Raw genomic sequence first — 23,858 nt, 5'->3', positions numbered from 1 at the left:
CCTGGTAAACTTTTTAAGCGGCTCGCTACATAATTTGGGAATTTTGCCATTGCAAGAACAATAAAAAATTTCTGATACTGAGAAACGTTAACAAACACACATTTATATTATATAAACATGAAAACAAACAAAATAAAAAATTTAATCAGACAAAAATTTTGTAGAAGTAGACCTACAAGGTTAAAATCGTGTTATATCTCAAAGGTACATTTTTCATTGGTTAAACTACATTAAATTTAACAAAACAATAAACATATTAAGGTGGTTTAAATAAGTAGAAGTGTAAACAATTACTTGAAATTAAAAGTGTCTGAAAGCTGATAACAACGCCTTTACCACAAACTTAGCTGTTTGGAAAAATATATCCATTTTCAAGAAAATACTAGCTATTATTCTGTAAGTTAAATAAATTCAGTTTTGCTTACTGTCCACGACACTACGGAATTTTTGTGGCCTTTCACAAATATGTGAATAGCCAATATTGAAAACGTTTGCTCGCCGTTGGTCTAAAACATCGCATACAGAGTCTTATAACATAAAATATAGCACATACCTTGATCTTAAATGAAGGGCAGTTTTAGATACACATATTTACTGTTAAATTTACAACTGCAGAGAATAAATCCGAGTAAGGCAAGCTCCAGATTCGATTTAATGTGCCTTAAGAGATCAAAGACGCCCAGAGCTTAAGAACATTGTGTCAGAATGAAACACTACGCCTGTACTGGTAAGAATATTATAAGCAGTTGCAGGTTCTCGAATATACGATAACTTAAATACTGTCCGGGTCTTAAATAGTAGGCGGATACGACATAAATTACAAATAACAGCCGTTACTAACAGAGAAAAGATAAATTATGATTATTTCTCAAATATTTTAAGGTTTTCACGGTGGCGGTAAGATATTGTGCTGTGTAGCCTGGTAGAACCTGACTGACGTTTCATCATTGGGGCAATGAACGATATGTCGCCCTGATGACGGAGGCAGTATGAAGTTCTGAAACGTCGATCGGAGCAATATCCCAAAAGGCTCTCTCATCTTCATATGTGTAACAGTAGCCGGTTAATAGCATAGAAATTACACAAAGTGGCATGGGGTGCAGTCAAAACTTCGTTCTCTGTGTAATGTAAAAATTGTTTTATGTGTCCTTTATGTTTTCAGTTGCTTGTATCGGCCCTAGTTCATTGTATAGCTTCCAGCTTTGAGAATGAGATAAAAAAACACCTTATTTTTCACACCCAATTTTTCACTAAGTAGTTTTTAAGGAACCTTGCGTAAAAAAGAATGGACCCTAGCTGCCGTGCTACGCCTTTCCTCTCCTGTCCGTGTCGAAGAGCCTCGAGGCAGACAGAAAACCCAGTTGGTCGACCGCATCTTCAAACTGACGCGCCGGCCCTGGGGCCAAGGTCTAAGCATAGTACACGTCAGATCTTGTGTCAGCCCATTTCACACACAAGTAAGAATTTTCTCCCAGAAGCAAGGTTCCTGTCAAAATTTGCAAGGGGGAACTCTGTAGACCACTATCATGTTTAATTAATTTGAAATGTTTCGTTTATAATTTCGTGCAAGTAGCTATGTTACGATTCCCAAAAGGACAGGGAGATCCAGAGCTTAATGCAGCAAATGGAGAAAAATTAAGATCTCTTGAGTAATTTCAGTGCGATTCTTGTAGACCGAAATTACAAACGGCAGACGTACTTGATAGCAAGACAAGTAAATAACAAAACAACTAAGTATCTGAAAACACGATTAAGTTCCAAAAACGCTGTCGCAGAAGTCTGGAATTACGCTCGGCCTCCAATAACGTAAACAAACTTCCAGAGTAAGATTTCAGGTTCTGACAGTGGTGAGTATGTAGATGGCTGTCTTCTGGAATATCGCGCCGTGTAGTCTGGTAAAAGTTTCAGAGTTGCTTGCGGCATCGCCCTGATGACGTAGGCAGCTAGGATCTCTGAAACGTCGGCAAACGTGTGCCTGACTACACGGCGCTACGACCCAGAAAACAGCCACCTTCGGACTCACCAACGTGAGTACCTCAAATCTTATTTATTACTCCTTGATTGTTTTCTAATGGAAATTATTTCTAAGCGCAGGGCCATAGCTTGTTATATTATATTATAAGCAATGTTATTTAATAGAAAAGTGGGCTCCAAAAGGGCATTAAAAATTAAAATTATTTCTTTAAAAAATAAACTACTTTGCAATTTAAATTATTATAGCACAATGTGCTAATTTTCTAATTTACGTGATACGCAATTTAAAATAAAATTATTTATTACCAAATACGCAGGGTAGAATCTATACCTATTTTTTTGTGTTATGTATCAAGTAACATATTTAATTAGTGTTCAGTTAGCTACTTTGTTATTTAGTTCATTGATTAACTGTTAGTTATTTGTTACCATGTTAATAAGCTACTTCGTTATATAGTTATTTGATTTGTCGTTCATTTAGTTAGCTTTTTATAGTCATTCAATTTGTTAGCTTGTAATTTAGAAATAAATGATTAGCCACCCATTTATCTATCTACTTATTTAACTAGATGTTTTTTTTTTTTGTTGTTGTCTTGTCGCAGTTGACTATTTATCTGAACTGTCAGATAAATCGCTAGCTGTTTAGTCAGTTACGATTCTATCACGGTCACGCAATTTCCAGAAGCGGCAATCGTCCGGTTCCGAGGGACCACGTGTGGCGGGCACAGGGTGGGGGATCGCCGCGACGCTGCTAGACGCTGAGTCGGAGTCCTCTCCGGGACGAAAGCTCCGCCCCTACCGAGCTAGGACGCAACGCTGGGAGCAAATATGGCGACCCCCGTCGGGAGCCAGACAAGTCAGGATAACCTTTACATCTGCAGCTTATAAGGTAAAGATGTTTCTTCTATATAAAAGGCGGCTAAATCAATAGCATTTGTTACTAATATATAATATTCTTTTGTACTTCGTCTATTGTAAAAATTATAAAATTACAACGCCTGAAAAGATGGATTTTACTTCCATCTTCAGGTAGATAGAGCAAAAACCTGTTGATCAACCTAGTTCAGCTAGCTTCGTACCTGTTCTAGGTAATGTGAAGAGCTTTCAATAGTTCACAATTTCTCTTTTACATAATTCTAGGTTTTCCCGTGCTCCTTCTTCTGGAAGCATATATATGTATATCTATGTATATGATACATCAGGAATTTCTTCTTGAATTCCTGTGTACATTAAAAAATTATAACATTTTAAACATATAAGTAATCAGAACCTGTACCACTTGTAATAACGTAAATTATAAACAGCTTTATCACTAAACTGTATAATTACTGATTTAATTCGTGATCGTCTCACTGTTACCATATTAGGCGGTGGAAGTTCTTCTCAGTATCTATTGCTTATTTATTATTTCCTTTCTAGTGGTGTAATTGCTACGTTCATTATAGTATCATTTATAAATTAATTGTAATATAATAAATGTATGATTTGAGATTTTCACAGCGGTGAGCTTGAAGATTTCTGTCTTCTGGGTTGTTGCGCTATGTAGATTCAGCACCCTGATGACGGAGGCAGTATGACCTCTGAAACGTTGGTAAACATCGACCAGACTACACAGCGCAACAACCCATAAGACAGAAATCTTCATAATTGAAAGTTGAAAAGGTTCCGAAGGATTGTTTTCCGTAATACCTTACGCCCTGCACACGTGACATTGACTTCAAAATGGATAGGCAAGTAGAAGACACGATTTCACAAATGAACAGTAGAATAGGTTAGCGCCGTATGGGATATTACACAGAACACGACACGGAGAAAATATTATATAACTTGTTCTTATTTACAGCTTCCTTTCTCAGTATCGTACTTCCAACTGGCAGATTGTCTCACACAGACAAGCTAACTGTAAGCCGAGTCCATTAAACGCCGCCATAAACACAGTTGAAGATTCCGACTTCTTAACTTTCGTTCTACTTTACGATTAGTAGACTTCGGTACATAATACGGGAAACAGGCCTCTATTTCTTCGTAAACATGTCTGTACGCCTAATAAGAATTTTAATACCATATATTATAGATTAATGATATACAAGAGACCCAAAAGTCATATGAACTGCATTCATACCACATTTTATATCTCCTTAGGAGTTAGCATTTATCCATTTCTAATATAATAGCCAATGTCCGTCAAGCTTGACTTGACGGGTGAGTCGTTCGTGCGATGCGGACAAAAACAAAACTACGTTCTGATGGTGGTGTCTCTGGTAGCAAGAAATGGTGGCACGTGTGGTTGGATGTGGCGGAGTCTACGTTTGGCAGACTTCTGTGAGATTTGAGGTTTCCAACGACGGTGAGAATGGTGATGATGATGATTGTGTGGTTTGGCGCCAAACAGATTTGTCTGTCGACGACGAAGTTTCGGAGAAAAATACTATCTCAGTCTTCAGGGGTGAAACAGAAATAATGGGTTTTTCCGAAACGTCGGCATCGACCGAGGAGTCTATGAAGCGATAAAATCCAGAAAGGCAACTTCATTATTCTACGCTTTCTAAAGAAAAACGTAGACACACCCCTGGCAGATTCACATCTTGTTGAATTGGCCTATTAAGGATACGAATCACTACACGTTTGTGAAACAAACATTATTCAGAACATTTAAGCGAATCTTGAATAGGTAAAAGTAGGTGTCGACTCCCGACATGCTGAGGTGCTGATCTCCGCTGGGACTCAGTTCCGGAGCGCGATGTGGTTGTGTCTGCACAAGGTGACCGCAAAGTTTTGGGCCCGTGATGAAGCCAAGACGTGGATGTGGTAAGGAGACAGAGACGCTTGGGAAGCCACTGCCTGACTGACTATACGCCTTCGACATCTATTCTACGCGGAACACCTCTGGCACACAAGGGCGGCGGTGAGGATGTCTTCAGCCTCGAAGACAGCGGCAGCACGTTCTGTCGAAACGTCTGGTTTATCAGATGACCAACGTCGATAAAACTGTTGTGTCTTCAACTCTTGACCTTGTGCATCGAAATGAATGCGGAAAACAAGAAATATACACAGAATTTTAGTTGGACAATCTCAAAAGAAAAGAGTATTCCGAATACTTGGGCGTAAATAGAATAAATTGTTAAAATAAACTTAAAAATTGAGTTTTGAATTGGATTAAATTGTTTCAGGATATGTCACAATGGCGAAATCTGGTAATAAAGGCGATACAAATTCAGATTCCAAAAAAGGGTGAAATTTATGGACCAGCTGAGATAAAAAAATTGAAAAAACCCACCGCAAGGCCCCTAGCACCACAGAAAAACACGTAGATAAAATATGATAAGGTTTTTGAAATTGATGTCATTCAGTAACCTAAGACCGTGAAACAACAAACTGTACATCACAGATAATGCATCTAAAGGTTAAACAGGCCGTCTTAGGTTTCTGTTGACTATAGCATGTTGATGTAACTAAGTATGAGTAAGCCCATGAAGGAGATTCATGCAACCAGCAAACCAACATCTTGGCTGCAGACGAAAGAGCAGCAGTGGCATACATCATCAACTTAACCTCAAGACTGAATTAAATAACAACCTTTCAAATATTTATTTCTCTTTTTAACACCTACCAAAGCACAGGGTGGAACAGACAGGCCCTGAGAGAATTATTAAGGCTTCTTTAATGTCTTAACTTCCCCTATTAAGCAATAAATCATAAGAATAATATTCATTCAGTTCTTACCTCAAAGAAAACGCAACTTGTCTCCATTGCAAAGCTCGGTTAGTAAATGATGTTTTAGGATATCACAGATATTTATTATAATAATCATACGAAAACCACAGATAAACTGTGAGAAAAATTCATAGTTAAATAATATTAGATAACTGGAATTTGTCGACAAACTCCTGAAACAACTGGATTGGTTTGATTAGCCTCTTACAATACGTCAAAAGATTGAATACCTTTTCATTCCATGTTGTTTCAACTCTTTTACGTACAATCTGATACTCTCACGGCAGTGAGTACGAAATCATCTTCATCACGATAATCATCATGATAACGGAGTCAGCAAGGACCTCTGAAACGTGTGTAGACGTCTACCAGACTATACGGTGCTATAACCCAGAAGACTGTCATATTTTTACCTTTTAGTTTTGTTTAAATTTAAGACTCGGCACGCAACTAATGCATCAATTATGGAGATACACATGACCTTCGTTATACGCGGGGGATGCATTTCTGCTAATTACAGAGCATGTTTAAAATACGTAAAACGGGAAACATTTAATGATCGCCATTCTAATGTTGATTTAGGGCCAAAATTCATCTGTGTTAAGCCAACATCTGCATCAAACTCCCGATAAACCTACAGAAGGTTCGACACAGGAAGTAGGCTTTACACGTTGGCCGCGGATAGGATATTGACTCTTCTCATGACACCGATATAAAACAGCTGTTATGAAAAAACGCGGACTGCCAAAGCGCGTATAACGAGAGTCATATGTACCACATTCTCTTGCAAATTATAGGCAAGTCGGTTTCACATTTCAGCCACAGTGGGAAGTAGACAGTATCAAGTAGGAAGAGCACAGCTGGTGAAAATTTAGAAAGAGAATGTGTAAACACGGACAAAGAGAAAGAGAGGTATAGAGGGTTCAACACCTTGAGAACGAAGGTAAAGTTATGTTGTGACAAGCACCTCACCAGCGTGGCTCGTCGCCTCGCGCGGTCTCCCCCCCCCCCACCCTCTCACCCTCCCAACAGCTGCAACCCACAAGCATGTGGCTTCGATCTTAAAGACGAAACACTTCTACTTTCATGGTACAAGGTTTTCCTCGAGAAGTTAAGAAACACGTCACAGTGGCCAATAAATTCCGTGCAGTTCAATCTAGCCCACAACTTAGCATCATGTTTCTCCAAGATTAATTTTAATATTATCCCATCATTTCAGCCTACGGCTACAGAGTGATCTCTTCCCTTCACGTTTTGTGACTATAGCCTCATGAATTCTTCTTTCCTTCATGTGCGTTACATATTCCTCACGTCACCCACACGTATTTAAACACACTAATATATTTAAGTTGAATATAAATAACGAAGATACTCATAGTAAATTTCGTTCATTCTCTCCCTCTTAATTTTTGTTAGGTTCGATTGTTCATCTCAGGCATTATTAATCTATAGCATTTCCTTAGTCCGTTTACATTCTTCAGGTCATCTCAAAAAATCAATCAAATTCGAACACTTCCCACGACATTTCATATCACACAAATTTTAAAGTGAAAACTATTAGCCCCCACGCCAAATCGCCAAGTTAGATGACCACCCTCCGTCGGCTATTTCAACATTAAGGTAAAACGTTTATACCAAACTCGACAAGCAAATTCAATATATAGGATGATGTGTACTTATGCCCGAAACCATAAACAATAATTTTGATGCATGGACAATTTAAAAGCAAAGCTGTCCCCCTCGACGCCATGAAGACGCTTGAGTGGAGAGGCTAACTCTTGACATCGGCTCTAGATGGGGGTGAGTGATCAGAGTCACGTCCCGGTCGTTCTTTGGCCTAGGGGAAGGACCCCCGGTATATTTTACGTAGCTGGGCCCCAGAGTCCGTCTAGACGCAGATGCTAAAAGAAAAGCCCTTTACCCCTACCGGGAATCAAACCAATCCGTAGTTAGACACTATACTAACTGAGCTACCTCTGCCCCCTAGCACTAGAAACAATGTAATAACGATAAATAAACGCAGATAGATTCAAATTTTAATTTAATTTAACATTTCCTGCGTGTCGTTTGCCTCAATGTCCATTTCATGTAGACACAAATCTTTTGCTTCAAAGCTAGGCACACTAACAAGGGTATTAGCAGTGCAAAAAGTTCGGGTTTTATTAACAGATATTTAATCTGATTCAAATTAATTAAACGACAATAAATTATTCATAATTAAATAGACGTACAATATTCGCACAATAAATTGCCAATACGATTTCTCATCTATCTAAGTAATAGAAAAGTATTGGTAAATCATTTTTTTAAATACTGTCAGACTGTAGGAAATGTAATAACAGAATCCTATGTTTTCTACATAAGATTTATTCGATGACTCTTACCTACTTATCTTCTTAATCTTAATAGCTAAAAAAACAAGAGAATCTGAAATCTAACGTATTTCACCGAAATACAAGAATATAGTTTAAACGATATTTTATTTAATCTCTGTCTCTTTAATAATTGTTTATCGGAAACTTGTTTTTGGGAGCAGAGTACATATTCAGAGAGCCTTGAATTTGTATTAAAAAACTGATAAAATATCGCATTGTGTACATATCTTAATATATCCATCGAAATAATGGCTGCTTTGTTAGAACTTTCAATACAAATGTGTTTTTAAGTACTGCCTTAGATGTCTGCATGATTCTTGGCTGGTAACTTTCTAATGAACATATATGTCTCATATTATTACATAACGGTAACAAAGTACTTGATATGGGCCCACTTATTAAGTACACTGCGGTATGAAAAGCAAGTGCTCCATTTACTCTTAAAAAAATTCCACGTTTCTTTAAACTTACACTGCAAACTCTATTACAAAATGTATTTCCTGTAACAACTACGCAATATGTAGTCTGCATGTGTTTCCAAGGGAAAGAGTTCATTTTAAAGCACCTGGACAATTAACTCCCCCGACCCATACGTTATAAATTTTTGCAAAAGAAAGAGTGGGTTCATATACTCGTAAGTTATACGCCGAAGTGTTTGGGCACCAGCTGCTAGATGCATCTTCTGGGTGGGACCTTTTGTCTCGTAGTGCAACATTAGGTAATGCAGTATGTAACAAACAGGAAGAAGATTAGCTAATCAAAGCGTGTCTCTTCCATCGGTTTATTGGTGCGAAGCGTTAACAGCAGATGTTTATAAACGGCGGAACATTTGGCCGACAAAATGCAGCGAGAAGTTGCCGGTCTACCTCGAACGCGTTGTCTTGGAATTTTTCTACCACGTAGTTTGTAGTAGATAAAATAGTAATCCGCACAACAGTAGAATGGAACTTATTTATGACTTTTGAGAAGTTTTGCACAAATATGACTGTTCTGTGGGATGTTTCAGAAGCGCTTACTGCATTTATGCAATAAGCATCTCTGAAACGTCTGTAAATTTCTACCGGACCACAACATCACAGAAGACATCTTTACACTAGCGCTGTGACAACCTGAGATTTCATCAAGTATTACAAAACATTAAAATTTTAGTTGGTATTCATATAAATCTAATTAAGTCAATTAAAAATGTTTAAACACATATTCTGAAAAATCTGTCATTTAATCTCTACCATCTTGTAGAACCGAAAAGAATGTAGACTAATTAACAGTAGCGTTGGCTGCGTAAATTCTGAATGCCGAATCCAACAACGCCTACAATATACCTACTGATCTGCATACAGATAGCGCAGTCAGTGAGATGACTAACTAGTCTTACAGGCTGGAGGATAGGACATCGACTCCTGATACTGGCACCGAGTCGTCTTCGTCACGTCACGTCCAGAGAAGCTCCGAAACCAGCCCGTCACCTTACCGATGGGTACTGAGTTAAAAATACAGACCACTCTCCTCCAACTAGAGCCGAAGTCATGGAAGCAGGCAGCTCCTTACAAGAACCCGAAGCAGTAATTCTGTTGCCTGGACAGAATGCAATGCTTCTGCCCCTCAACGGGCTGCATCTCGCCCACAAACGTGACCACAGACAAACGCCGCGGTGGCTGCTCGCAAGAGAGAGTCCCGGCAAAGTAGCTAAGGTTTAACTCCCTTCACCCCTTCTCCTACCCCACCCTCAGACGATCCACTAGCACCACGAGAGACAGAAAGAATCCCCACATATCACATTGCTCAAATGAGAACGTTCACTGAGATAACGAGGTAACTGATCTCTGAGAGAAGACCACGTAGTTCGTATTCCAAATCCCTGGCAGGCTTTGCTTACTGACATACTTCGTGTATTTGCTCAGTACATCCCCAAACTTGGGTAATGCATTTCAAAGACTAAGTCTTCTTCATTTAACGAAAATGATGCAATAGCAAAGACCATGTAACCTAAATACGACAATGCTCTTAAATGACGATTATGGAAGGATGTTCTTTTGGGTTATGACGCCGTGTGGTCTTATAAATAGTTACCAGTGTTTCGGAGGAATATATTGCCTCCATCTTCATTACTGTAAAAACCTCAAATATCTGAGAAAATTATGGTTCATCTCAGAAACCAGTCGAGAAGATAGCATAAAATTTCATCCCAGAAAAATAAATTGTGACTAATTCGTAGTTTATTTAACGTTGTCGACTCAACTGCAGATGGGATGTCGATCATGAATTGCGAGTAAAAATACATTTAGAAGAAGACAGTTATTCCCTAGTTCAATTGGGCGTAGTCAGACCCATGGTCGAAACCTTTCGACCGTGGTCCGACCGAGATTCGAACCACGTACTTACGGAGTCACAGCGACGTGAGTCTCTTTGGTTCATCCCCATCTGAAATAAACTTCACCTGTTTTCGGCGAAATTTCAGGCAAGCGATTAAAAACTGAACCAGCAAAATGTACAATGCGGTTGTCTTCTGAGATGTTTCAACGTGTAGATATTGAATGACAAATCCTGTAGCCTCCTCTGAAACGTCGGACAATGTCTACACAATTTAACTTCGTAGCCTTGAGATACTGAATTATTAACAATAAAACCTACACCACACATATTCATATACCAGTTTTTATGTTTACATAAATGTTGGTCTCTCCTTCATGTTATTTTCTGAAATCAAATTTCGTCACAAAAATAATATTCCTTTCTCACATATGTCCAGACATTCTATGCGGAAACAACAGATCTGATCTCGAGCCAATTAAAATTTGTTAAAGTTGATACAGTGTCGTCAAGAATTAAAATACAATTTTTTAGATCCGTTTCTGACGATCTGACTACATAAAGAAATATAAGAACTGTTCCCATCTTAAATAATACATTGGGTATCGTTGTTACAGCTTCTACGTCATTAGTCTGGCGTAAAAGAAATTAAACATTTAATAATGACGTTTTGTAAGCACAATATCTTCGTTGAAATCAAAGCCAAATATAAATTAACATGTTTTCCATTTTCATTTACCACATTAAGAGATCTAAAATACGATGGGACGTTGCAGAAACAAATTTAGGATCTTCTGTAATGGAAACGGTGCCAACTGAAAGCAAAGAATTTATGGTTTAAATTTTGACAGTGAAATTGCTTTTTTGTGCGAGGTCATCTGAACAGACACGCAATAAAAAGCAAATGGTTGCTTTTAAGGGTTCTAGTAGTTAACATCAATAATTCGTTTTTGTTTCTTCGTATAACCAAGAATACGATTTCCATAGTTGGATAAGGTACAAAATGGCATCAGAGATTATAAAACGGTCTCGTTTCAAGTTTTTGTCCCCCACTAACGTCGTATTCCTTTGTTCCTGACAAACTACAAGATTTGTTTTTAACTCCTACAAGAAATTTGAAGAATGGGTGATTTTGGTGACTGGGGAAAATTTGTTAATTAAGAAATTTCGATTAAATCTTCAAGCAGCAGACATGACAGAAAGACGAGACCCATCTGTTCTCAAGTTAAAAAAACTATCCACGCTGTGTTTATGAACAGAAATAAATTGTATGTTCTTAACGACAAATTCGTGACAAAACTATCAAAAGAATATTTACTAATCCAACTGCACACACACACCCCGAATCCGGAAATATCTGGGGTTTCTCTAAAACGTTGTTGTCAAAAAGGAAAGGTTTTTGTGATAAAACATCAAACACATGCAGCGAGAGTATAAATCACTTGTTGACCCACATAACAAAATATTTTGTTGGCTGATTTCCCAAAACACTTCACTAAAAAGGTTACTTTATGTTCTGTTACACTTCGATTAAGAAAAAGATAAAACGTTAATTTCTAAATCAAACACGTCACAGACCTAAATTTCGCCTTTAAATCACCACATTCCTTTTATCCTAAATGAACACCATTTTTACTAGGGAAATTGTGGTTATCGGTCCTTAAACACGACTCTGGAACTAGGTTACGTAAACTATATTTGTGAAAGGAAAGATTTTCTTCTATGAAACGATTAAAATAAAGTAAATATTATCTGATTGCCGTTTCGCGTACGTATGACCACAAAGCAGACTGAGGATGTTTCAAAATACAGTACTGAGAAAAAGGTTTGAACTTGAAGAGATTTCAATTTACACTCGGTAAATAAGATAACGAGGATATGGCTAGTGAGTCATGTAGCACTTACTGCGTAAACGAGAAATACATACCAAGTTTTTACATAAAACCTCACGGGGAAAAGTACGTAGGAGAATCGGACATACAACATGGGGAAAATAATATTAAAATGGATCTATAGGTTACGCGGTTATGGACTGTACTGACCATAAAGTTTATATTCATATTTATTAATATTATATTGTGTCTGCCATTATTACCTGTCACCGTCATTGTAATCAGAGTGAAATCTATAAAAAAAAATTCCTATGTATTGCATTATGCATACTATAAGCTTTGCATATTAACTATAAATTAAACAGTTTTGTTTCACTCAGTATAGCCACAATCACGAAATTTTGCGATAGGCCAACGATATGAAACGCTGTAAAACTCGTAGTGTTATTCCACAACACGGAGGCTACACACAATTGGCGAACAATAGATATTCAGCATCGGAGGTACAAGAATGGAATAGGTAGCATTATTTCGTTCTATCGATTTGCAGAATCGTCGTACACCCTAAGGCAACACACTAAACATCAGATTCGAAGAAACGTAGTGCTGCTTCTAGAAACATGTAATAAGGTAGATGAACGAGTGTTTTTAAAATGTTCTAAATAATTCTGTGTAACCTACGTTTTCTTAAATCCTTCAATCATATAGTTTTGCTACATAAAGGAGCCCACTACATGAATAATACTGCTGTAATAAAAAATACAGCTTTAAGAACTCAAAAATATCCACGTCAGAATTAAAAGTCACCAGTGAAATTAAACCAACATTTTATACGCGTCTCTCAAGAATCTGTGCTGAATATTATATTCAATTTGCGTACATCGTCTGTACACCACAGTAATTAGAGTCTACTTGTTCTTCGTCTTTCAGATCACGCAGAAATAAAGAAGAAACGAACATCAGCAGTATCATCAATTCAACATGGCGGCAACATCCAAGTGGGAAGGAAGACGAAGAAGACTAAAAGCTCTTTTCTGCTTCGTCCGTTCCTTTTCAGTCGGAACATCCTTCAGCTCCCTTCCACTACTTCCTCCCCCAACCCACCTTCCCTCCTCATCTCTTCTCTCCCCTCCACTTTAGAGCATTGATCCCCCCTCCACCCGTTTGCAAGGTACGACGCGGCTCAGCCCTCTGAAGTTCGTTCAATACTTCTTCCAGACGCCAGGAGCGGCAAGATGGACGCAGAGCGCCGAGGCGAGATGATAAGAAAGAAACCTCAAACAAACATTTACAAACACTTTCTTAGACGAAATTCCTCTCTACGCGCTCGGGGTGACACTTTCTGAAACATGAAAGACTACGCACTCCGACACGTAACTTTATGAAATCTATGGTGATAATTTAAATTTGTGTTCCGGGTTACAACATCTTGCAGTATCGCATGTGGTTACTAAATATTTCACAAAAACCTGCTGCCTCCGTCACTGGGGTGTTATAACCCGAAAGGCCACAACATAGAATCAGTTTCTTAGTTCTTTTTGTAGGGTTGTGGGGGAGAACATGGTTTACCTTTTTATTATTCAGTTTTCCAATAAGTTTTATTACAAAAATCCTCAGTCAAGGTAGACTATCTCCGGGCAGACTTGAACTCAAGATCCCCCAAATATTAAACAGAACTGATAATCATAATAATTAAGAAAGAGTAGTTTTAACTTATTATGAAGTGGTATCTGGATTTTCTTTTCGGAAATGAGGAACACCACTAATAAACAGGATATCCTATCTCCGAGCCAAGATTCCGCACAATGTCCTATCGAATAAAAGGTTTAAGCGAGGCTACTACACGTTATTGATGCTGAAGTCATTTTAATGTTAATCAGAACAAGCGGTAAGTGATAATCGGTTAAACACGCTTGAGGGAATCGAGAAACATACGTAAGTTTAGCCGGTGACGCTAATGGGAAGGGACCTGTTAGGATACCAGGGCGCAATGGTAGAATAATAAGTTTTCTAAAGTGAAATATACTGCTAGCTGTGTGCTGGATTCAACTGGCTCAGAACAGGGCACAATGGGGGTTTCTTTTCCACCTGAGCACCGTTGAACGATTCACCAGCGCCACAGGCCTATAAAGTGAAATGCAGCAGCAATTAGAGTTTATCTCTTAATGCGACTCAGAGAAAGAAAGTGGGAGTTATGGATGAATATGAGATATTAGAGCCCTCTCACACACTAAAATGCTTCATAATCAGGCGCAACTGTTTCAACCCTTATTTCACACCCCTTAATTTGATAAAATAAAGGTAAGTTACGAGTAGGTATAAACAGTATAATTTGATTTTAAATCTACATTTTGATTTATATTTTCCAGCCGGTTTGTGTAAATGATTCGTCTGATTTTATAAGCAAACGGTTTGATATATGAATATTTATTTTCCGCTTGGTTGTAAATCATAGAGACTTGCTTAAAGCAAGTGCGCAGAGAGCAGTTAAGGTGGGAAAGAAGCAGAAGCAGTGAGGGAGGGGGAGGGGGAACATTAAAACCACGTCACGTACTGGCTTTCCTACAGTCTCCAAAAATTATGGTTGAAAAATTGCAGTCTCAGAATTTTAAGAGGTTTTTAGTTACGACATGAGCTGGTAACTGCTCATGCATTTGTACCTCGGAGGGTTTTAACCGAAATTTATGGGTAATTACAAATTCCAAGTCGAGAAAAACAGTATGTAGCCTGGTCTAAAACCTTACTTATGAACGGCTGAGAACATTGAAAAGGGATTACTATTAACAAGTGCCACAACAGTAATTATCTTCAACTACTTTAAATTAACTTTATCGATATAATTTATCCTCTCCATACAGAAAATTTCAGTTGAGAGAAACGCTCTTGCTTAACAAAAGATGCCACGAAACAAATTTTCATTAACTTCGTTTACTCTTTGCTTCTTTGTTTTATATTTTGAGATTTTCATCAGAAATACACTTTTTTCTTCAGTGCCACAAAACACAAATTTTCTTCAACTACTTTTATTCTTTATTTCACTCAGTCACTGACGAGATTTCCAACATTAGAACGTCTCTTGTTATATTTTCATTACAGATTATGAATTTATTTTGTGGGTGGGAAAATGCCATTCTTAATCTCAAAGTGACGTCAAACCCAGTTTCTTTTCACAGATAACGTAAAACACAAAAAATAATTTCGGAAAGAAAGACTGATTTCAAGGAGACATATGTCATTCGTAACACGAATATATCTAACGATACATAACGATATGAAACTGAATAACAAATTGCTGAGGATTTGAACTGGCTTCTTTGAATATAGGCTGTTATCCTGTCAGTAATGTCTTTAGGCCTATCTCATAGGCCTACAGAAATACGCATAAGAAGTGAACAACATTTATTAATATAAACAACTATTGTCGTTAAACTGCACAGTCTACACAGAAGGTTGAATCCACACTATTCCTCTTTGTCCCACTTCAATATTGTCCTCCAGTCGACGGACAGATCGCGTAAGTGTTATTTTAACTTGAGATTTTCGAAATCAAAATTTATATGCATTTTTCATCTTCAGCATTAGTTCTAAATGTCCTGACCATCTCTTCAATCTTGACTGCTTACCACAATACAGATGAAGGGTACAATTTATAAAACTCCACTTAATTCTTTAAAACACAGTGGTAACTATATATACCACATAATTTAAGAAAAAATAAATCTGTATTTTGCCCACGCGGCGTATTTATGAGTTTCATACGATTTTCAGAATAAACAAAATAATTTACTTAAGCAACATTAATCATCTCATCCTTGTAACGGAGATGCTTTGTGTTTTCTTTGAAGTACGGACTGAATTATTAAATATTATTTAGATGAGCTTGGATTCAAATGGTTGAACAGTTTAAACGACAAGATGAGTTTTAATACGACGTCGCAAATGTTGCATTCATAAAGACTATACAGTTCTTAAGACAGGCCTTCGTTTTAATGCTCGAAAAAATAAGTATCATACTTTTAAATTCCAACGAAGTTTGAAGCTGCCGTAAAATTAGCATAATCTTATTCTTTTCTAGTCTTCAAGTTATGGAACTGAAACAGCTTAATATCTACAAGAGGTTCTGAGTAAAATGTTGTAGAACTACTTCCTGTGGCGCATTAAGCTGATAAGTCTGACGCTGACTTCCCCTTATCCAAGTTCAAGTCACAGGGATTATGGCACCAAGAGAAAGAACATTCTACGTCGAGCTTGTCTTCCAAACTGTCTGTCTGTCCTCGACCTTAAGATCGCAGGACCAGACCATGCTAGACATATTCGAGTCTCATCCAATATTTTGTATTAATAGATAATAATTAAGGGATTAACAAATCTATTAACTAGCCAAGTAGCTGACGTAACTAACCTTCCGACTGTAGTTTGTGATCACAGTGTGTGATTTACATGGAAGAATTTTCTTTGAGATACTGCCTGTGTAAAATGAATTTGCGACGTTGCGAGTGAAAAATCTCTCCGTCTTCAGGTAGAAGGGAAGTAAACGCCTGTGATTCCCGTTAAATCAATCTTGTTCTAGTAACAAAGAATATTTTCATCTATTGGGACCAATAAAGCATATACATTATCACTTCACCTGAAATGAAATATTGTGCCAGCCTCTAAAACTTCGTGTATTCACACTCGTTAAGTTAGCAGTCCGTCTACAAAACAATTCTTATTACAGTTTCAATGTTTATTAAAAATCCACCACATATATCGACCTTAATTGGCCATCTTCGTATATATGTTCCATTCAGACAATGCGTAAAGAAAACGCTGCCATGTTGAAACAAATATGAGCTTTAGGCTGTGTGGGACTTCTGCAAGCAAACAGCAGAGGAAATAAAGCGACACGTTGATGTAGACTGTTTTTTTTCTTCTGAGTAGCAAGCCTATATTTATTACCCTTCTTGGTAATAAATTATTTGCACCCGAAATGACTTATTAGTTCGTAGGTCTTAATTTGGCATTAGCAATGTTGAACCTCCGGATTCATATACCAGATATTTTAATTGATAAATTCAATACTTACTAAGTCATTAAATTATGGTTTCTTAATAAATTACTCAATATCTTCACCCGTTTAATTAATCACTGTTTCGTCAGTTAGTTAATCAGACAATTATATAACTTAAGTCAAACAATCAATCAATAACTTAATTATTTACTTAGTTACTTCGTAAATAAGTTACCAAGAAAACTACAAGTCAGATGATAATTTAGTTAGCCAATTAATTGCAGATCTGCGACCTAAGAAATTAACTACCAGCAGTTAATTATTTAGACTTACATATAATTAACAGTTTTTTACCAATGAATTACTTAGGACTAATTGGCTAGTTAATCATTCAGTTAACTAGTTAATCACCCAAATGTTCCGATAATTAGTTAATGACATAGATGGAGAAAAATGATTTAACACTTAGTTCGTCAGTTAATTATTATATGTCAGTCTATTATATAACCGACTGATTAATCAATAAGTTGGTTAAGTATTACTGATGCCTATTCTTGAAGTGCTTAAGTAACAAGAAGGCTACGTCTCAGTTATTCCGACTTGTGTGATGTCCAGCACGTGTGCTCGTCAGTTAGTTAGCCATAAACGGACGCAGAGTTCTACACACCTACTCAGGCACCGAGGGGTTGATCACGTATGCAGAACCGGGACACGTAAAAGAGGATAGAGCAAGTAGTTCGCAGTGGCGTCTTGCTAATCCTTGGATCTTGTTGCCAGCGGGAGCTAAGCTCCTCTTCGGAAGAAGAGAGAAGATACAGAGAAACTGAAACAAGCGAAGGGTGTGGGAGGGACGGTAATTCTGGCGAATAGCCTGACATCGCCAATACCAACAGAAGACGGCCTGCAGACGCGGAGTATCTAAGGACAACCGACAACATATGATCCTTTATCGTGGGGATGGACGTCGGTATAAATTCCACAAACATACAAAAATTTAGTAGAAATTTCTCATATTACGAAGATTTCTGTCTTCTGGGTTGTTGCATCGTGTAGTATAAATTGCCCTGATGACGGAGGCAGTATGACCTCTGAAACGTTGGTTAACATCGACCAGACTACACAGCGCAACAACCCAGAAGACAGAAATCTTCATACCAACCGCTGTGAAAACCTCAAATCATTCTCATATTACCTTAGACTTAGATTCTATGATAACATATAAGCAATAATAATACTACATTTATAACTTTGAAATACTGTAATGAAGATTCCTACAATACGAAGACATTCTCAATTCACATATTATTATTCTTAATTCTCGTTCAGCTAATTAACAAACTTCCTGTTTCTTTACGCAACTTGAAGGTTCATTAATTTCCTTACAAGAGTCGGCCACTGGTCTCTATCTTGAGCCAGATGAATCCTGTCCACGTTCTCCCATCTAAGCCTGATTATCAAAGAAACATTTTAACAACAACGCCATTTTCTAAGAAAGTGTAACACTTCTCAGTTACAGATCGTATAAATTTTAACTCCGTGTGTCATAAATTTTCTATTAAATTCAACGGGCCTCCTCCACGACTTAGGAGGTGAACATACACTAGCCTACTACACCAAAAAGCAATAGAATATTCTTAATGAAATAACCCTAAAACTCGATTGGTATCAATGAAATCTTTACAACATTAGTCAACGCGAGAAGAAGATTCGAATTTCCGAACTTAATTCTGTTCCTTTCGAATTGCGGGGGCGGGATGGAGGAGAAGGAAGGAGAAGAGGGTAATTATAACAACTGATAAGGGAAATTATAATATTCAAAGTATTAACACAATGAAAGTTTAGAGAGGAAGATAGCAAGCGGCAGCAATTCTTGTCGTTAATGGAGAACAGGTTATCTCAGCGCTCCTCCGCCATACGCACAGCCTTTAAAATATTATTATTCTAACAACGTTATAGGGAAGGGGAAAAGTGTCTTCCATTTTATCAGCAATCATGGCTAGGAGTACAGCTCTAGGCTAATTCTGCACAGCACCTGGTTCAGGACGGAGCTTCCTTCTTATCACAGCTGACTCATCAGCAAGAAGGACTACTGAACTGGAGACCAGTGTTCAATTCGAGGCACGGTCAAAAACCACTCTCTTCACCCCATAACAGCCAAATTCCTTGACTCATATTCGGGATTAAAGCGGCTGGATCCTCAAACCGTTATGTGAGACTTCAGGTTCTCATGGCGATGAATATAAATATGGCCGACTTATGTGTTGTAGTACCGTGTTTTCTGGTAGAAATTTACCGACGTTTCAAATGTATTTGTCTCTAGTTTCCTCTTGAAGATAAAGGCAGTAAATATGAAATGAGATTCGGTAAAATCCGCAAATTTACATCTGGACAAGCACACAAAGCTAGAACGACATTTTATTAATTGTTAAAGCACAGGACCTTTGCGTTTCGATAGGACGAAGAAAATTTGAATCAAATAACAGGCCTAGAAGTGTGATCTCTATAAATAAATATTTCAAATAACATAACAGGTTTTAAGTTCAAGGTGAATCATTTGCTTTTTTATGTGACCATGAAGGTGAAACCAATGCGGGAATTTAAAACGAAGTTGTGTTTTTTTTATCAGAATTGTAATTCTTTATTTCACTGTTAATCATTCAACTTGTAAACACGGGCAGTGATTCTGATTAGCACGGGGTTCAATTGAGCGAATATAGCCTCTAGCTGGGGACCAGTACCACATGCAAATACGAAAAATAAAAAAATAAAAACGCCCGCATGATTATGGAATTATTCATAATGCAGTGGTCACACAACATACAAATCACGTAAATTGTTGCTGTGCAGTCCGGAATCTGTTAATGTCAGAACGCAGTAACAAATCGTAGCTTCTTGACTGGCTGTGAAGAAACGGAGACAATACATCTGCGGTGACAGATTAACATGACCAGCCGAGAACTTTCAAATACATTGTTCATTGCAAATTAATTTAGCTTGTTGGCTGGGATTGAAAGATTGTACAGAGTCCTTCTGCTCGTAAACCTTCGTCACCTGAAAGTCTCTAAAGCAATATTACAATTTTTTATTGTAATAACACTATGGCATCACACGGCTGGTACTTACATTAGCGGATAACCAAATACCCACGTCAAAAGGACGAATATAAATACTGTGTCAAAAACAAAATTGTTTTAAGTCTTTACCGAGAAGGTTTCAATCAGTTTGGCTGAACCAATTTCACTTTGAAGACAGCTGCCATGCGGGATGTTCCGCCGTGTAGACTGACGACAAACCATCGTCCTGATGACGGTGACAGAATGCATAACTGAAACGTCGTTCAGTATCTACCAGAGTACACTGTTCAACATCCCACACGACAGATATCTTCATACATGTCGCCGTGAGAACCTTAAATCTCACGAAGATTTGATACAAGAGCAATTATTATAATCATCGTTATGTCACGCTGTTGTCAAATACCCTCAACCTATGACCTTTCGCTCGTCAGACTGACCGACGAAGTTTCACACATGATATAATCGGTATATCTAAAAAAAATCCAAAGTAATACATAACCTATAATTCTCTCTCCAATTAAATAACCAATTCTAACTGTGTTCAACAGAATATTAGGATGACTGGACAAAGTAATCATTGTTACATTTAATTTCTCATATAAATATTTGACAATCAATCATTAGCCAGCCGTCTATAGGCGGTGACTGAAGTTTGACATAACGCAACATGCCTAACTATATTCTACTATGGTTGCGTAAATTAGACCATCGATGTGAATAATAATCGGCCATTCGCTAGAGAAATTCTGTGGTCAGTTTAACAGTGTCCATGTAGATTCTGTTTAGTGTCTTATTGTATTCCAATACAAATGGCACTTACATGAAACGTCCATTATGTGCATGTCAGCACCAATTCGAATCAGGAAAAAAGTAGGTCTCGTAGCATAGTATTTATTTCGTCAATAATATTCGTATAAACAAATACCAAACCGTTCTAAAACGTTCAAATATATAGTTTTGAACTTTGTGTATTTAAAGATATAAAATGACTTAATGAAGTTATCTTACGGCAAAGCAAGCTACCATACATTTTCTAATATGAAGTCACAGAACGAATATATCTGAGTATAGAAATCTGAGGAAAATATTTTGATTTAAGAAAGAAGAAGTACAGAAATCGATAAAATGTTACTTCATAATTTTTAATCTCCACTACATAATATCGGCGTAATTAATTCAGGGAGGATATGATGAGCCGTGCAGTCAGAATTCGTAAAATTAATATGAAATTCTTGAGGTACATGTTCCGAAATGCCCATATCAAGAAATAATGTAGACGGTATTACAAATAAAAGACAGCCTTGCTCTAAGTGAATTTACTTCCAAAGATGCAGAACTCAATTATATTTTTTGTTTGCAAGATGATGAACTTCTGGCTTCCACAGAAGCAGGCAGTTGTTTCACCAGCTGAATAAATACAATCTTTCCATTGAATTGTCTTTTGGAGATAGTTAAATGATAGTAAGTCTTCTAATTCTGCCTAACTGTCGTATCTTGTAATAAGACAGCAAAACTTAAAATCCAATATTAGGATAATCCACATTGTATCAGTTTACCCATAATATTTGGAACTGGCTGTACTGATGCCACACGAATATCAAGCTTTCCGATCTCGCCACACGATGGCAGGAGTGGGCTGTAAATCAGTCAAAAAGTTTCGCCAAATTGCCTCAGGATCCATTTTCTATCTATCATAGGTAGCAAGAACAGCAACATAGAAGTCCCAATTAGGAACAAGTTAACATTTCAAGATGTGTGGTCTGAAATGTCAGTGTTTAACACATAATATTGTATCCTTGTATCCTTGAAACAATTTTTTGGGGTTCCGACCACAGAGGGAACTAATGACGACGTATTTCGATCTCCGATTAAAATACAGTTATTTTCGTTAATTAACATTATTCGATTAAAACAAATACAACATGTAGATAATTACTACTTAGCCTAAGTGAAAATCTAGTTTATCATGTCTGTCTTCTGGGTTGCAGTGCCGCGTAGCCTGGTAGACGTTTACCGACGTTTCAGAGGTACCTACTGCAGCCACCATCAGGACAATCTCCCTGGTGATAATGGCAGTAACGTCGGTGAAATTCTACCAAACTACGCGGCGCAAAACCCAGAAGGCAACAATCTTTATGATACTACTTGTTTTTCCGAAATCAAAATTATCAGAAAAAGATTTAATTTTAAACTGCCCTTACAGTTCATATTTTCAAAATTCGCCACGACACTGCGCATAAAAGTTGTGTGCCATTAACGAAGAATTTTCTGAACACGCCATTTCGATAACGGCCCGGGGGGGGGGGGGGTTTTGGAACTTCTACGTGACTTGTAGGTTTGTTACTAACACGAAACTGATGTTCATTCTCCCACTTTTTCCCTTGCTTGGTTTCATCCTCACTGGAGTACTGCGTATACTTTACCAATGAACCCTTTTCTTTTCCTCCTTCAAAGAAATACATCGTAATTCCGATCCAAAGATAAGTCTCTTAATGTTTTAGGAATCAATAACTGTTTATTGTAAGAATCAAACACAGTTGTGTGCTAACCGCCGTGTATCCCATATGCATACAAATGTGCTTTTAAATTGAATCTGAAATCAACTTTATCGTCAGCCTACTAAACTATTCAAATACGTTGGAATTAGATTGTCACACAGAATGATATAACCATCAGAAGTAAAGGTTTTCATAAACCGAGCAAGCAAATTCGTTTAAAAATGCGTCCTTGATATTCGGACGTACTATTGAGAGGTTCCTACATCGGAAACGGGCATACGATTGTTTCACGTGTATGCTGTAATTTATGACGCACAATAAATGTCTGCAATTAACAAACAAAGCCGTATACTCGAAGTCTGGTACAGGCCCCGCTCTGTGTTACATGAATCAAGTACCACCTAGGCAGCGCAACAGCCAGAGCGACCTCTGCGAGCAACAGCGAACTATAGCAGAACTTCAGAAATCAAAATATACATCTTATTTCGTGGAGTAAATAAGTCTTTCTTGAAAACTGATCTTCAAATTTTTATGACATTTCCTCAATCAACAAACTCTACATTATAGTTCTAAGATGCATTTTAATATTATCCCACAACACGTAGCTATCGAATGGCCAGCATTCGGGAGATTTGGGTTTAAAATCTTGGTCTTAAGGCCGGTTATCTTGAGTGAGATTCTTTGTGGTTTTCTTCAGTCCCTCCAAGAGAATTCCAGGACAGTAAGCCTACTGTAAATTAGACCACTACTCTTTCCATTAAAATCTTTCGAATTAATTATTCACGAATAATCCTAGTATTCCACGCTATATAATTTGAGCTTTGGAAAACGCTGGTAAATAAAGACAGAAATACTATCCACAATTTCTTACCAAATTTCTTGTTTTCCAGACACGTGTTACATGTCCCTAACAGGATTCAAACACTTGGCTGCAGACGTAGAAGAAGAAACGAGTGATGTCCTTGTAGTAGATGGATGTAACAGGAAGTACAAGAAGTTAATTGCGCGACAAAGACATTGTATGCAGAATGTTTTCATAATTTTCAAGAAAAATAAACTTCAAAACATTTTCTTACATTTAAGACCCT

General features: G+C 37.5%; 1 protein-coding gene and 1 long non-coding RNA gene across 8 annotated transcripts in view; one reads left to right on the top strand and one right to left on the bottom strand.

Moving 5' to 3' along the window:
* Positions 1–18,493, top strand: part of LOC110839390 (uncharacterized) — a 74,264-nt gene extending 55,771 nt beyond the window's left edge. For both annotated transcript variants that reach the window (XR_002546458.2, XR_002546457.2), the window contains exons 2-3: positions 2,657–2,863; positions 13,136–18,493. This is a non-coding gene — a long non-coding RNA (uncharacterized LOC110839390). The remainder of the gene's footprint in view (positions 1–2,656; positions 2,864–13,135) is intronic.
* dati (zinc finger protein datilografo) overlaps positions 1–23,858 on the bottom strand; it is a 592,807-nt gene that overhangs the window by 403,732 nt on the left and 165,217 nt on the right. The gene's annotated exons all lie outside the window — the stretch shown is intronic.

This window comes from Zootermopsis nevadensis, unplaced genomic scaffold (assembly GCF_977971745.1).
Source record: "Zootermopsis nevadensis isolate Lab colony 2312 unplaced genomic scaffold, Znev_1.0 Znev_ptg000015l, whole genome shotgun sequence".
NCBI lineage: Eukaryota > Metazoa > Arthropoda > Insecta > Blattodea > Termopsidae > Zootermopsis > Zootermopsis nevadensis.
Note: the sequence above shows the minus strand (reverse complement) of the source record. Positions and strands in the feature narration are given on the sequence as shown.